This window comes from Euprymna scolopes, chromosome 45 (assembly GCF_053919585.1).
Source record: "Euprymna scolopes isolate OS-2025 chromosome 45, ASM5391958v1, whole genome shotgun sequence".
NCBI classification, from domain to species: domain Eukaryota; kingdom Metazoa; phylum Mollusca; class Cephalopoda; order Sepiida; family Sepiolidae; genus Euprymna; species Euprymna scolopes.
In genome coordinates this window covers 492911-509054 of record NC_136526.1, presented here as the reverse complement: position 1 = coordinate 509054, position 16144 = coordinate 492911, and the positions used below count along the sequence as shown (strand labels likewise).

Sequence of the window (16144 nt, the reverse complement as noted above, 5' to 3'; positions counted from 1 at the left end):
AATTATTGTAAAAAATGTTTAAAAATTAAAATGAAACAACATTGAAATTGGCGTAATTAAATTAAATTGAAACAATATTAGAAAACAAAATATTTTTTATTAAATGATGTTTTTATTAAATACAGAAATTTTTATTAAATGATTTTTATTAAATACAAAAATTTTTTATTAAATTATTTTTAGGCATCTCCAAACCGTTGTGTATAACGTCATCATTGTACGCATTAACAAGTGACGTCATCATTTCGTGTGTTTACTATAGTCTGGGTCAATTTCTATGGAAGAACATTTATGCAGAAATTTATGAAATAAAATGTACAATAAAAGTAGATAAAAAACGTCAAGGGTATGAATTCCATTTAGAAACGTTGATTTAATTTGAATAAAATAAAAAACGCATCAAGTGCGCTTGAAAGCCAAATCACAACGTAATATTAGGAAAATAACAAATATTTTACTTGTTTGAAATTTATAACATAAATATATTTCAGAGATATACTCCATCTTCAGTATGTGGTTTTCTTTCGTTCTTCTTTTTCTCCATGTTGCAAAGTTGGAGAAAGAAATGTCTGTTTGTAAAGAGCCACGTGTTGTATCTCAACGGCTGTATTTTGAAATGTTAGAACAGTGCGTAGGCAACGCGAGATACATGTCAAGGGTATGAATTCTATATAGAAACGTTGATTTAATTTGAATAAAATAAAATACGCATCAAGTGAGCTTGAAAGCCAAATCACAACGTAATATTAGGAAAATAAACAAATATTTTACTTGTTTGAAATTTATAACATAAATATATTTCAGAGATATACTCCATCCTCAGTATGTTGTTTTCTTTCTTTTTTTTTTCTTTTCTTCTTTCTCTCCAAGTTGTAAAATTGGAGAAAGAAAAGTCTGTTTGTTTTAGATAAAAAACAATATAAGACTTACCTTTTGTAAAACAAATAGATTTTTAATAACAAACTACACAGACGATAAAATCAATTTTAATCTGTTCTGTTACGCTGCAGTTTACAGACATCCATACTTTCCGGGAGGGGGGGGGCGCAAAATTGAATTATCACCTTCTGTCATTTTAAATAATCAAATCCTAACAAATTTTTTTAGTCGATTTTGCTTTTGCAATTTTTATTATCTCAAGAGTCATATATTCTATTATATGACTATATGTTTTATTATTGAAAACCTGCTATATAAAAAAATCTGTTTAAACTTCATATCTCATAATATTTGAAATTAATATCATTTAAAGCTTTTTAAAAATAATTATTTTTTAGAATTCTGTTTGTTCTTCTGTTTTTTTGTTGTTGTAATTCAAGCAATTATATTACCGAGAAAAAATTATCAAGAAAAGTTTTTATTTTGTTTAACATAATAATATTGATTTTATGTCCAATTTTATTTACAACTTAAGGTAAGTGAAAAACTAACAGTGTTAGAATAAATTGCTTTGACTTTTCCAGAAATAAAGGATTGTGGTTATTCCCCTTGGCCGGAATCAAGGATTCCGCCATATTGATTTCTCGAAAACACGTGTATACTTTTAAGTTGATAAAACCTTCACGAAAGGCATTCATGTTTACTCTTCTTTTATCTCTGCTTATCATTTCAATTTTATCAACTTAAAAAAAAATTTTTTTTAATAAAAATGGACAAACACGTGTATTTTATCAACTTAAAAAAAAAAAAAAATAAAAAAAAAATGTACAAACTACTGCGGCCGGACAGATTCAACATAGAACCAACAGCTCCGAATTCGGTAAAAAATCTATAAACACTGGAAATTGACGTTCGAGTATTACTTATGCACTTTAAACAACGGGGAAATAGAAAATAATGCATAAAATCTCTTTGCCTTTATTAATTCAGTCTCAGCGACAATATTCGAAATAATAAGCGATAATACAAATTATAACGGCGCCATAGAAATGCTAGGCGCTGTTTACATAAAACCAGCAAACGTTATATTTAACCAACATCAACTTCTGATGAATAAACAGAAACCGGCATAAACTATTGACGATTTCATGCAACAACTGGAAGTACTTGCCAAATCATGCGAATTTCAAGCAGTAAGCTCTGAGGAGAACAAAAAGCAATATATCTGTGATGCTTTCATCAGCGTCATCTCTTCCTCATCTATTCGCCAGCACCTGCTCGAAAAACCATTCTCAACTCTACAAGAGACCTTTACAATGGCGAGGTCTCTAGAACAAGCGGAGAAGCATACGGTAAGCTTCGATAACCACCCAAATGTAGCCGCTACCGTAATTAAACCAGAAGACACTCCCTTAGCTGCTATAAAAGGAAATACCCTACCAAAAGAAATTTGTTTCTTCTGTGGGAACACACGACATTCACGGACGATGTGTCCTGCATGTAACGTCGAGTGAAGGAAATGTAAGAAAAATGTCCATTGGGCGAAGGTATGTAAATTTTCTTCCTCCACTGCTGCTGTGTTATACGACCCAGATTCCCCCACTCACCCAATCTCTCCTGACTAGAAACGGGTGCCAAAGGCATTACATACATGAAATACAAAATAAACGGGCAAGTAGTGAATACTATGGTAGACTCCGACAGCGTGGGGACGTTTATCAGCAAAAATACAGCAAGGAAGCTGAAACATTTTATTATTTCCAAACAAAAAACCATAGCATTGGCGGACCATAATCATCATGCCAAAATCATTGGCGAAACTATTGTTGACATCTCCCTAAACAATAAAAACCACCATGCCATGACAGTGGAAGTAATTAAGGACCTGTTTATTGATATGATTATCGGAAAAGACCTCCTAAAACAATATAAAACTGTGACCCTGAAATTCGACAGTCCCAGGGAAGAACTTGTTATCGGAGCAATGGGTAAGACGGACAGTTTTCCATGTATCAAAATTTCTCCTCCTCCCCTTTTCTCTCATCTTTCTACATGGACGACCCCTATTGCCACCAAATCTCGTCGTCACTCATTCACTGACAACATATTTATTAGAGAGGAAACTGCTAGAATTTTGAGGGGAGGCATAATAGTGCCCTCTATATCTCCTTGGCAAGCCCAAGTTCTAGTGACCTCTAACGAGAATAAAAAAAAAAAAGAATGGTGGTCAACTACAGCGACACCATAAATAGATTTACAGAACTGGATACCTATCCCATGCCGAACATTAATAAAATGATTGATGACATAGCTCGATACAACGTTTTTACAAGACTCGACCTAAGTCTGCTTACCATCAAATCCCAATAAGTCACGCTGATCAGAAATACACAGCATTTGAAGTAAATGGAAAATTTTACCAATTTACTCGTATCCCTTTTGGCTTCACTAACGGAATAAGTGCCTTTCAAAGATGCATCGATGGCATTGTAGAAAGAGAAAAATTAACAGACACTTTTGTGTATGTAGACAATGTCACAAAATGTGGAAAGAATCAAAAAGAGCATGACTACAACCTTCAAAGGTTTTATAATGTAGCGAAAAGATACAACATCACGCTCAACCAAAGTAAGAGCATCATTTCTGCTACTTCTATCACACTTCTTGGTTACACAATTCGGAACAACCAAATTGCTCCTGATTACCTGAGGCTAAAACCACTCCTTGATTTAAATTTCTCTAAATTTCCGGTCTCAAAAAAATTTCTCTAAATTTCCGGTCTCAAAAACGAATAATTGGTATGTTCTCTTACTATAGTAAATTCATTCAAAACTTTTCTGATAAGATACTGCCTTTCAACCATAACAAGGAGTTTCCACTGCTCCCATTTATTCTAAATTCTTTTCAGACACTGAAAACCAACTTAAGAAATGCTACCCTTATAACTGTTGACCCGGATAAAGAATTTGTAGTAGAAACTGATGCCAGTAATTACTGTATTGTTGCTACTCTAAACCAACAGGGTAGACCTGTTGCATTCTTTTCTCGGATACTAAACCTGAATGAGATTAGACATCATGCTGTTGAAAAAGAAGCTGCTGCAATTGTCGAAGCTCTCCGAAAGTGGCGACATTTCCTACTTGGGAGACATTTCAAAATTATTACAGATCAAAAGAGCATCAGTTTTATGTTTGATAATAAGAGGAAATCTAAAATTAAAATGATAAGATATGTCGTTGGCGGATCGAACTGTCATAATTCAAATTCAGTATTGTTTACTGCCCAGGAACGGAAAATACAGCTGCTGACACATTTTCTCGCATCTCTGCATTAACGTAACTCTGCATGTTACACTATGCCATCCTGGTGTCACACGACTCAGCCACTTCATCAGGACAAGAAACCTTTCTTTCTCTTTAAAACAAATTAAAAATATAACAGACTCGTGCTCCTCCTGTCAGTATCTGAAACCTAAATTTGCCAGTTGTAACAAAGGAACACTCATACAGGCTATACTAACTTTGCAGGGATTAAACATCGACTTTAAAGGCCCTTTACCTACTTCTGTGTGGGGTAACAAATACTTAATCACTATAATTGATGATTATACTCGCTTTCCCTTTGCCTTCCCCTGTAAGGATATGACTAGCAAAACTGTGATCCACTGCATAAACCAACTATTTTCAATTTTTGATATTCCCGATATGATACACACTGACCGGGCTGCCGACTTCCTTGCAGGAGAAATTAAAGATTACTTACATGGCAAAGGTATCGCCACCTCTAAAGCAAGTGGATACCACCCTGATGGTAATGGGCAAGTTGAGAAACTCAATAGAACTTTATGGAAGGCCATCCAAACGACCTTACACTCTAGCAACATGAAACTGCTCCATTGGGAAGATATACTACCAAACGCTTTCCATTCAATTAGGTCGTTACTATGCACTGCCACTAATACGACTCCTCATGACAGAATGTTCAAATATAGTCGTAAATCTTCCTCCAGAACTTCTGTTCCTACTTGGGTGAAACCAGGCCCATTATATGTCAGAAACCATACTAAGTCTCTTGTAGTGTTGAGAATGGTTTTTCGAGTAGACGCTGACAAATAAACAAGGAGGAGATGCCGCTAATGAAAACATCACAGATATATTGCTTTTTGTTCTCTTCAGCGTTTACTGCTTGAAATTCGCAAGATTTGGCAAGTACTTCCAGTTGTTGCATGAAATCGTCGATAGTTTGTGCCAGTTTCTGTTTATTCGTCAGAAGTTGATGTCGGTTAAATATAACATTTGCCGGTTTTATGTAAACAGCGTCTAGCATTTCTATGGCGCCATTGTAATCTGTAGCATTGCTTATTATTTCGAATATTGTCGCTGAGACTGAATTAATCAAGGCGAAGAGATTTTGTGCATTATTTTCTATTTCCCCGTTGTTTAAAGTGCGTAAGTAATACTCGAACGTCAATTTCCAGTGTTTATAGATTTTTTACCGAATTCGGAGCTGTTGGTTCTACGTTGAATCTGTCCGGCCGCAGTAGTTTGTCCATTTTTTTTTTTTAAGTTGATAAATACACGTTTTTTTTTAAGTTGATAAAATACACGTGTTTGTCCATTTTTATTTTTTTTAATTGTTTTTTTAAGTTGATATAATTGAAATGATAACTAGAGATTGTAGCTGTCTAGTGTATAGAAGGAAATGCGTGTTCATCATCACGTCGTGGTCACCAAATTGTAGGGGACTGGTAGATAAAAATGTTTTGCTTTGAGGAAGAAACGAACGTGTTAACGTGTTAAATTGAATTAAACGAACTAGGATTTATTTCGTGAAGAAACAAGTGAAAGAAAAAGGTACAACACGTGTTCATGTCCGCGTTCGTCTCTCGTTGTTTACTGGTGAGAAGGAGAATGTCTATTGTTGTAGAGAGAGAAAGAAAGAAAGTCAATCCAGTTTGGTGTGCGTCTCTCGTTATTAGCTGGTGAGGAGGAAAGTCTGTTGTAGTATATATATATAGAGAGAGAATGACAAAAAGTCAATCCAGGCCATGGAGAGAGAAAGCATATAAAGTATACGTACTGTCTGTTGGCTTTTTGTCCCACATAGTAGCAAGTGGCGTGAGGTACGCACGTGCATGCATGCCGAAAAGGCACGCTGTCGGTCCGTAGACCGCACAGCTCGAAAGCTGGTCTGAAAAAGGAAGAAGCCGCTTATTGTTCTTTCTTTTATAGGTGTTTCTGGTGGTCCTTTGCGCACGCGTGGACTTCCTTTGAAAGGGGAAGTGACGATGTCCATGTGTGCGTACGTGTGCGCGCATGTGAGCACATGCGTGCACGCCAGGAAGTATCGCTAACAAAAACAAATAAAAACATCTACATAAAAGTGATACATTTAGTAGTCCTGCGAGGTTAGCCGCGTGGTAGAGGTTTAGGCTTCTTATCACGAGGTGCTGATTTCGAATCCCACTAGATCCAGCCACTCTGATGAGTCGTGGACGACGAAACACATGTAAGTGGATAATTATATTTTAAAAATAATATATATTCCTCTCCCTATTTAGGGGGTACCAAATTGGTCAAAGAGAAAATTATCCCCAACACACATTTAGGTAAAAATGCACTTTCGTATAAAGACTTGAATTCATTCAAGAAGTATCGCTAACAAAAACAAGTAAAAACATATAGCTGCGTGGTAGAGGTTTAGGCTTCTTATCACGAGGTGTTGATTTCGAATCTCGCTATATATATATATACTAGCGGGGGTACCCGGCGTTGCCCGAGTGTTTGTTTCCGGGACGGGGGGGGGGGAGTTTTAAAAAATGTTATGGTAGGTAAGTAGGAAGGATCAAACCCGGAGTCATGAGTGAAAGTAGGAAAATAAAGTGTGAAAAAAAACAAAAAAAACATCTGCAACGTTAACAGTTCGGCCACCAAGAAAAGTCCATTCCAGTTGTTTAGGAAAAAAAAAAAAACGACTACGGTAGGTCAGCGCGAACGTGAAAATATAATGTGAATTGTCCAGCACGCTAACCACTACGCCACAGAGCACTGCAGCTTAGTTTAGTGATTTTAAATAACTTCACATGAAAGAACTACGAAGCCAAACCGGTGTTCTCTTCTCAACTGTTCCTTGTGAACGATCCCCAAACGGTGTTAAGTGGTGGCAGGGGGAGGAGGAATTTATTAGAGAGAAAATATTTTACCACTTCCATTGATCTTAACCGATTGTGGCCGTGACTTCTCAGCAGAAAAAGTATAGAAATCTAAGATTATCGAGGAATTTGAGAAATAATAAGCCTATAACACACCTCAGATATTGTTCTGCCGTTTGTGCATATTATATTTGCATGAAATATCTTGATTTTTAATCCTATTAAGGTCAAAATCCGACGGGAAAAAATGAGTTCATTTTATTTATATAGAGAAGAGAAGAGAAGAAGAGATATGAAATAAGAATTACAGTTAAGTTTACCAAAATGATCCAAGATGGCAAAACTAAAGTAAATTATAAATATTAAAGAATTAATATATATAAAGTAATCTCAACCAGATGTAAGAGCTCGATAAAACCAGATAGGAGATAGAGCTTATAATAAGAACAAGTAGTTAATAAAACATGTTAAAAAACACTTTGAAAAAGAGTTAAAACATATTTAATTTTAAAGAGGAAACACTAAATAAGTGGATATTCCTTAATCCGCGGAGTTTCGAAGAAATACTTTCCTTCTCATCGCAGGACTACTAAATGTATCACTTTTATGTAGATGTTTTTATTTGTTTTTGTTAGCGATACTTTCTTGAATGATACATTTAGTAGTCCTGTGAGTTTAGCCGCATCGTAGAGGTTTAGGCTTCTTATCACAAGGTGCTGATTTCGAATCTCACTAGATTCAGCCACTCTGATGAGTTGTGGACGACGAAACACATGTCAGTGGATAATTATATTTTTAAAATAATATATATGCCTCTCCCCATTTAGGGAGTACCAAATTGGTCAAAGGGAAAATTATTCCCAACACGCATTTAGGTAAAAATGAACTTTCGTATAAATACTAGAATTCATTCAAGAAAGTATCACTAAAAAAAAAAAATAAAAACATCTATATATATATATCATGAGTTTTTGGTTTCGATTTCGATTCAAGCTGATGCACCCAAGTCATATGGATAGATTTTTTCACAACTTTATAATATATAAGAATTGACAGAAAATTGACTCTATAATAATATATACGAAATCTGCATTGATTAAAATATAATATTTAAGTGTATTTTATGCCGGGCGTCCCTGCTAGCTTAGATAAATACTTTTACAGTTTTAACAAAAGAGCTACAGTAATATCAGGGTATCTCCATTGATGGTGAGCATTCACAGAATGCCAACATCAATATATTACATATGAAAGAGTTCGCTGTGGAATTTCCACAGGTCCCGCTAGTTAATATGATTTTGCTTAATAATTATCATTTTTTATAATAATAATAATAATAATAATAATAATAATAATAATAATTAAATTCTTTAAAAAATATTATTTTTATAAAAATTCTTTAACAAACGTCAATTTCAATAGCCAATCAAATTGTATTCTTAGTGACGGTGTAACCCCCAAATAGTTCCCAGCATTTTCCTCATAGTTTGGTTTATCTAAACTGCAAGAGAGCCTTTATTTCAATATTTTAACTAAGAATTTTGGAAGAAATGGGAGTTCTTCTTTACATTAGCATGTTGTCCTCAGGTTTGCCAGACCATATATACTTGCTCTTTACGTAATATATATAATCCCTACATCGTAATAAAAGTAAATGAAAGAATTCGGATAATACTTGAACAGCATTGTTTGCCTTTTTATTGAGGAGCAAAGTGTAGTATCTGATCTTCGTATTTTCTCTGTTGCCACTCTGAAATCAACGAACCCATCTCCTGACTGTATTGAAATCAACTGCATTGGCTTCATAAACGTTCAACAGGCGCCAGTGAATGTTGATCGGTTCAGTTTGTTCTGTATTGGAGGAATTCAATTATGTATCTCTGCTTCTGATGCACGTCCATGGCAGGGGATGGTTTTTTAGAGTCTCACACCATCAATATCTGAAAGAGAGAAATGAATCTTTTAGGTCATGAATGTATGAGTTCAGTCATCATAACTAGCATGGATATCCCGAAAAATTGAGTCATAGGAAAAAAAATATCCTAGTGACCCCTGAAGATTGAACTTTCTTAATGATCTACAGACTCACCCTCAAACCCACGGTTCGAATTCTTGCAATGCAAAGCTGAAACAAAAATGTAGTAGGCAAAAAAAAAAATAAATGTTCTGTCAGCAACAGTACAACTTCAAAATAGTCAATATCGCCCACCTCCAGAAGAGAGGGAATTCCTGTCCGTGATAACCGTGGTAAAATAAGACACACTCCAATCGCCAGAAACACCCACACACACAATTTGCAGGACACTGCCGACTCGTCTCTAGCCTCCTGCTTTTATAGTGGCCTGGAATTATCCATTTGCATAATCACATGAGAAAGAAACGTGATTTTCCGAGAGTTGCATGGGGTAAACGCTAATAAAAACCCCCGGACGCCATCTTGGAATTCTCTTTTTCCCCCCAACCGGTGACACAACAGACGTACCCGAGGTAAGCTCTTTTTCCCCTCATTTTAGTTATTGCTACTTCTGCTACAAAAGCTAACCCCCCTTTTCCTTAGTACAGAAAAGGAAACATGTATTCAACACTTGAAGAAGGTCGCGAGGTGCAGTAACTGAAACATTGTTCTAATAACATCCAAGATGAGAATAATTGTTCCGTTAATCAAAATAATACAAACACCTAATAATACTGAGATGAGAATAATTGTCCGAAACATCAAAATGATACAAACACCTAATAATAATGAGATGAGAATAATTGTCCGGTTAATCAAAATCATATAAACGTTCACATCTCATCTCAAAAATTCAGAATTGCAGAAATGGACGTAATGTAAAAATGTACCGAATTTAAAACAGAACGAAATTTAAATTTCCGTTCCATTTTTACAACAATCGCAAAACAGAGCATTCTCTGCAAGTTTTACCCAGATTTCTATTAAAAAAATTATGAGTTAATTATTAAAACAGATTTTCTTTAATGTAATATGCAAATGAGATAACCTCTTCAATGCTGATTCGTTTGTTTTCAGTATTAAAATTTATTTGCGTAACGGTGTACCTTTTTGGGCCAAGCACCTTTCTTCTTCGCAAGAAGAGGGACCTTCGTGGCCTTCGGGCCAAGATCAAAGTGTAGTATCTGTTCCGGCAGATACTGCAAGCAAAGACCATATGTGGGGGCAACCCCACATATAAGACCTTGGTCAATGTAGGGGAAACCCTTCATACCAATTGTCACTATCCAGCTCCCCTACTCCCCGGGGACTTGGTCCCCATTTCCCCTTCACTCCTCACATTAAAAATCGGCCTTGTGCCTAATTTGCTCGGTGGGGGAGCAAATAAATATCATCTGTTCCGGCAGATGCTGCGAGCGAGGACAATGTGTGGGGGCGACCCTACAGGTGAGACCTTGGTCAATGTAGGGGCAACCCTTCATACCAATTGTCACTATCCAGCTCCCATTTCCCACTCATCGGGAGCTGGTCCCCTTTTCCTAATAATACTGAGATGAGAATAATTGTCCGGAACATCAAAATAATACAAACACCTAATAATACTGAGATGAGAATAATTGTCCGGAACATCAAAATAATACAAACACCTAATAATACTGAGATGAGAATAATTGTCCGGAACATCAAAATAATACAAACACCTAATAATACTGAGATGAGAATAATTGTCCGAAACATCAAAATAATACAAACACCTAATAATACTGAGATGAGAATAATTGTCCGGTTAATCAAAATCATATAAACGTTCACATCTCATCTCAAAAATTCAGAATTGCAGAAATGGACGTAATGTAAAAATGTACCGAATTTAAAACAGAGCGAAATTTAAATTTCCGTTCCATTTTTACAACAATCGTAAAACAGAGCATTCTTTGCAAGTTTTACCCAGATTTCTATTAAAAAAATTATGAGTTAATTATTAAAACAGATTTTCTTTAATGTAATATGCAAATGAGATAACCTCTTCAATGCTGATTCGTTTGTTTTCAGTATTAAAATTTATTTGCGTAACGGTGTACCTTTTTGGGCCAAGCACCTTCCTTCTTCGCAAGAAGAGGGACCTCCGTGGCCTTCGGGCCAAGATAAAAGTGTAGTATCTGTTCCGGCAGATACTGCAAGCTATGACTAGCTATGACTAGCTATGACTAGCAAAGACCAGATGTGGGGGCGACCCCACATGCCTGACCTTTAACCAGCTCCCATTTCCCACCTCTCGGGAGCTAGTCCCCTTTTTCCCTTCCCCCTCCCTTCACTCCTCACATTAGAAATTGGCCTTGTGCCTAATTTGCTCGGTGGGGGAGCAAATAAATACCATCTGTTCCAGCAGATGCTGCGAGCGAGGACAATGTGTGGGGGCGACCCCACAGGTGAGACCTTGGTCAATGTAGGGACGGCCCTTCATACCAATTGTCACTGTCCAGCTCCCCTACTCCCCGGGGAGTTGGTCCCCATTTCCCCTTCACTCCTCACATTAGAAATTGGCCTTGTGCCTAATTTGCTCGGTGGGGGAGCAAATAAATACCATCTGTTCCGGCAGATACTGCAAGCAAAGACCCTATGTGGGGGCGACCCCACAGATAAGACCTTGGTCAATGTAGGGGCAACCCTTCATACCAATTGTCACTATCCAGCTCCCATTTCCCACTCATCGGGAGCTGGTCCCCTTTTCCATCCCCCCTCCCACTCTCTCCACATAAAAAAACGGCCTTGTGCCTAATTTGATCAGTGGGGAAGTAAATAAATACTCCCACATATAAGACCTTGGTCAATGTAGGGGCAACCCTTCATACCAATTGTTACTATCCAGCTCCCCTACTTCCCGGGGAGTTGGTCCGTTAATCAAAATCATATAAACGTTCACATCTCATCTCAAAAATTCAGAATTGCAGAAATGGACGTAATGTAAAAATGTACCGAATTTAAAACAGAACGAAATTTAAATTTCCGTATCATTTTTTACAACAATCGTAAAACAGAGCATTCTCTGCAAGTTTTACCCAGATTTCTATTAAAAAAATTATGAGTTAATTATTAAAACAGATTTTCTTTAATGTAATATGCAAATGAGATAACCTCTTCAATGCTGATTCATTTGTTTTCCGTATTAAAATTTATTTGCGTAATGGTGTACCTTTTTGGGCCAAGCACTTTCCGTCTTTGCAAGAAGAGCCTTCGGGCTCTGTTCCGGCAGATACTGCAAGCAAAGACCCGATGTGGGGGCGACCCCACAGATAAGACCTTGGTCGATGTAGGAGAAACCCTTCATACCAATTGTCACTATCCAGCTCCCTTACTTCCCGGGGAGTTGGTCCCCATTTCCCCTTCACTCCTCACATTAAAAATCGGCCTTGTGCCTAATTTGCTTGGTGGGGGAGCAAATAAATACCACCTTTTTGGGCCAAGCTAATTTTGTTGTTATTGTAAATAACAGATAATTGTATTCTTACTTTAAACTGTATTTTTTGAAGACACAATTAGCTAGATATACAAGATCACAGTGTAGTATCTGTTCTGACACTACACTTCACCTTTTCTATCCTCAGTCAGTGGTTGAAAATCCTGCATGATTGAGACAATTTTTGTTTTTGTTCCTATCCAGAGTGCCACTTTTTGGGGAAGCTGGATTTTCCCACAAAAGCCGACCTTGTGTCTAACTCTGTCCTCGTGGGGTGGGGGTTCAAGTAAATAGGAATCTTTTGTATATATTGACCAAATTGTGAATACTGCGGCTATCGTTGGTGTAATTTCATGGGTCAGTATTTTTTTTTTCATAGACATAACCACTTATCAAGGCCAAGAGGCCACTCGAGGATAAGGGTTAAAGAGTGTACAGTAGAAATTGGACAATATAGTAATCGTTAGTAATGGAAATTCGGTAAATTTGTTAACTTATATGGAACGGCTCATCAAAAACTTGTTTACGTTAGACTTGAAGACAACTATATCGTAGTCAGCTGGAAAACAGGAAAACAGAAGACAATTCCACAGGCGTGCAGTTCTAAGAAAGAAGCTTTGTTCATGGAATCTATGTTTAGGTTTAGGCACAGATAACGAGTGGGGAGAATTATTGATAGTGTTTTCAGCTAGACGATTGTTTCTTGTGAAAGTTTGGTGAAGCTCAGTCGAACACTTTCCATGAAAATAACGATACATCAGAGACAAACTCGCAACATCCCTTCTGTGAGATAGAGGCTGCAGGGAAGAGAAAAGGATATCTCCTAGGAGACTACAAAGTCTATTTTGAACTCTATCAAGGCAGGACAAGTCCTTTCTAGCAGCTCCTGCCCAGATGTGACAACAGTACTCCATCCTTTGACGTACCTGGCTCTTATATAGATAGAGAATTGCATCAGCAGTGAGATATCTACTGGATCGATAGAAGGATCCCACCATTTTCCCAGCGGCCTTGGCAACAGTGTGTTCGTTCATTTTGTAAAATAAATAGAAACCTGTTGAAATAACTTCAATTGCCGATTTTTCCTTTAAAAAAAAAAAATCGTTCTTGTAACAGTTACTTCCTGGTAGCAGTTAAACAAAATGCCTGTAGACTTCATTTCCTTTCGTTTTTCCTCTTCCACTTCGTTTTTATCCATTTTTTCCCTCATCACATGACCTGTAAACATGTGATTCGGGTTTGGTATAAAAGCTCAGTCAATCTTCATGGTGTTTCTTTTTCAGATCCCACCTGGTGGTAAGTTCATTATTATTGTCATTTTTACGGACGGCGCTTGCTTCTTTGATGGCTATCACAGAACTTTTTGTATATATTATCCAAATTGTGAATACTAGGATATCGTTGGTGTATGCTTAGACGTATTGTAGGTCATGCAGAACTTTGTCCGTTAATCTTTGCAACCTCTTGGTTGCATTGCGTAGTCCAAAGGGAATTCTTAGGAATTCAAATAATCCAAAACTGTGAAGTCAGTAAAGCAGATCTCCATGAAACAATCTCAAGAAATAAAACAGCCTGAATAATAATAATACCAGACAGAAAATAGTATAGAATAAGAGATAACGAAATGGAGTTTCATTTTATATTCAAAAACAAATTTATTTGTCATCTTTGTTAATAGCCTGTACAAGAGAGAAACAGGGTAGTAGCTGGAAGTGTTCTTGTGTGTAAAGGTAGAGTTAATAATATGCTGGCTTGTTGAAGTAGAGAATAGTTCTTTATACACATGTTTGTAGTCAGTAGTAGTCGGAATAAAAAATTAGTTCTGCGACGTAGATAAGCTAAGCCAGTTAATGGAAAAGGAAAGGGAAAGATATTCTGTTTGCGTCTAGTCTATGTATCGACGTGAGTAGTCCTGTAGCTTGTATAGAAAGTTTGTGCGTGTACCACATGTGTGGACAAAGGATTAAAGTGTCCAGCAATGTAGATTAGATATCCGACAAGGCTATAGAAAAAGAGAGAAAAGTGTTCAGTGCATACATGTTGTAGGAGCCTGCATCTGATAGTAGAGACAGGGCAAAGGGTTAGTGTCTTGTGGTAGGAAAGAATATGTGTGTGAGGCGCACGTGGAAGCAAGTTTTGACGATAGCCATGTTGTCTTGAGGTACTCATGTTAGCCTGGGGCCAAAGCCCCTAGTTGTGTTTGCTGCCAGTCAGCAGGGAGAAAAATGAGAAGGAAGAGTTGCTGATTTCGCCTTTTATGTACTCGGTCACATGATTAAAAGCTGGCTTGTGATTGGACAAGCAACAGAGACGGTTGATTTAAATCTCAAGCCACAAGATTTCACCCCTGTCTGCTATTGTAGCAAGTTTCGATTACTACAACATCATGGATTTCCAAATAGAAGAGACAACTAAGAAAGAATTAAATTTTATTAGTGTTTATTTTAGATTTAAAGAACATGTGAGCTTTGTAGTAAGATATGCATTAATTTGCATATCAACAAATCAGCAGCCCTAAAAAAAACATTATAAAAAGAGAAAAATTACTTTATTTTTAAAAATTTAATTTAAGGGTCGCATCAGTATTTTCCACCGTCAAATCACAATATTACGAATTACTAAAGTTTTATCATCATATTACGAATTATTAAAGTTTTAAAATATTTAAATATTTTTTAATATTTTACTTTAAGTTTTACGAAATCTTTTATTATGCACGGCAAAGTTTCAGTTTTATTTTAAAAATATTTTTATTTTTAATTTGATTTATAAATCTGAAATATGCAAACTGTTATTTTTGACTATGTGTTAACAATCGCAGGAATTAAAGAAAAGAGGTGGAATTTATATTTTGGGTACTTGTACAGTTTTATCAAGACATTAAAAAAAAAAATGAAAATATCGAAAAAAGGGTATATTGTACGTATTCGTTATGGAATGAAGTTTTCTGAAAAAAAATCTCACTTAATTTCATCAAGTAGCTTCTTTTTTTTTTTTTTTTTTTTTTTTTTTTACAGTGAAAAACAATTTATGATACCGAGAAAAAGGTTCGATTTTTAGGAAGAAAAGCTAGTATTAAAGATGGGGAGGAAGTGTCGGCGCTTTACATTGAGTTATCTCCCCGTGGCGTGTTAAAAAATTCAAAGATGTCTATCTTCGGTAAATTTTTAGATTAGGTCCACCCACCCCCACAATTTTCTTTTAAATGACGACTTTTCAGGTTTTCGACTATGCTGAATACGGAAATCGCATTGAAATTTTGCAGAAATAAGTAGTTATCGAGATATAAAAATCTGTATTATGCATTGTATTCTTTGGCGGCCATCTTTGTTACGCGCGTGGGCGCGCCATAAACAAATCTACGCGCGTAACAAAGATGGTCGCCAAAGAATACAATGTATAATACAAATTTTTAATGCGATTTCCGTATTCAGCATAGTCAAAAACCTATAAAAGTCGTCATTTAAAAGAAAATTGTGGAGGTGGAGGTGGACCTAAAAAAATACCCTATCTTCAACGCGATGTCATAAAAACATTTTTCCGCTGTAAAAAAAAAATAAAATAAAATAAAAACAAAACAAAACTACTCGATCAAATTAAGTAACATTTTTTTTCGGAGATCTTCAGTCCAAAACGGATACGTACAATATAACCTTTTTTTTTCGATATTTTTAATATCTTTAAATTGTACAAGTGCCATATT

At 36.2% G+C, this 16144-nt stretch overlaps 1 long non-coding RNA gene across 1 annotated transcript in view; it reads right to left on the bottom strand.

Moving 5' to 3' along the window:
- Window positions 1-16144, bottom strand: part of LOC145269110 (uncharacterized) — a 373031-nt gene that overhangs the window by 331926 nt on the left and 24961 nt on the right. The gene's annotated exons all lie outside the window — the stretch shown is intronic.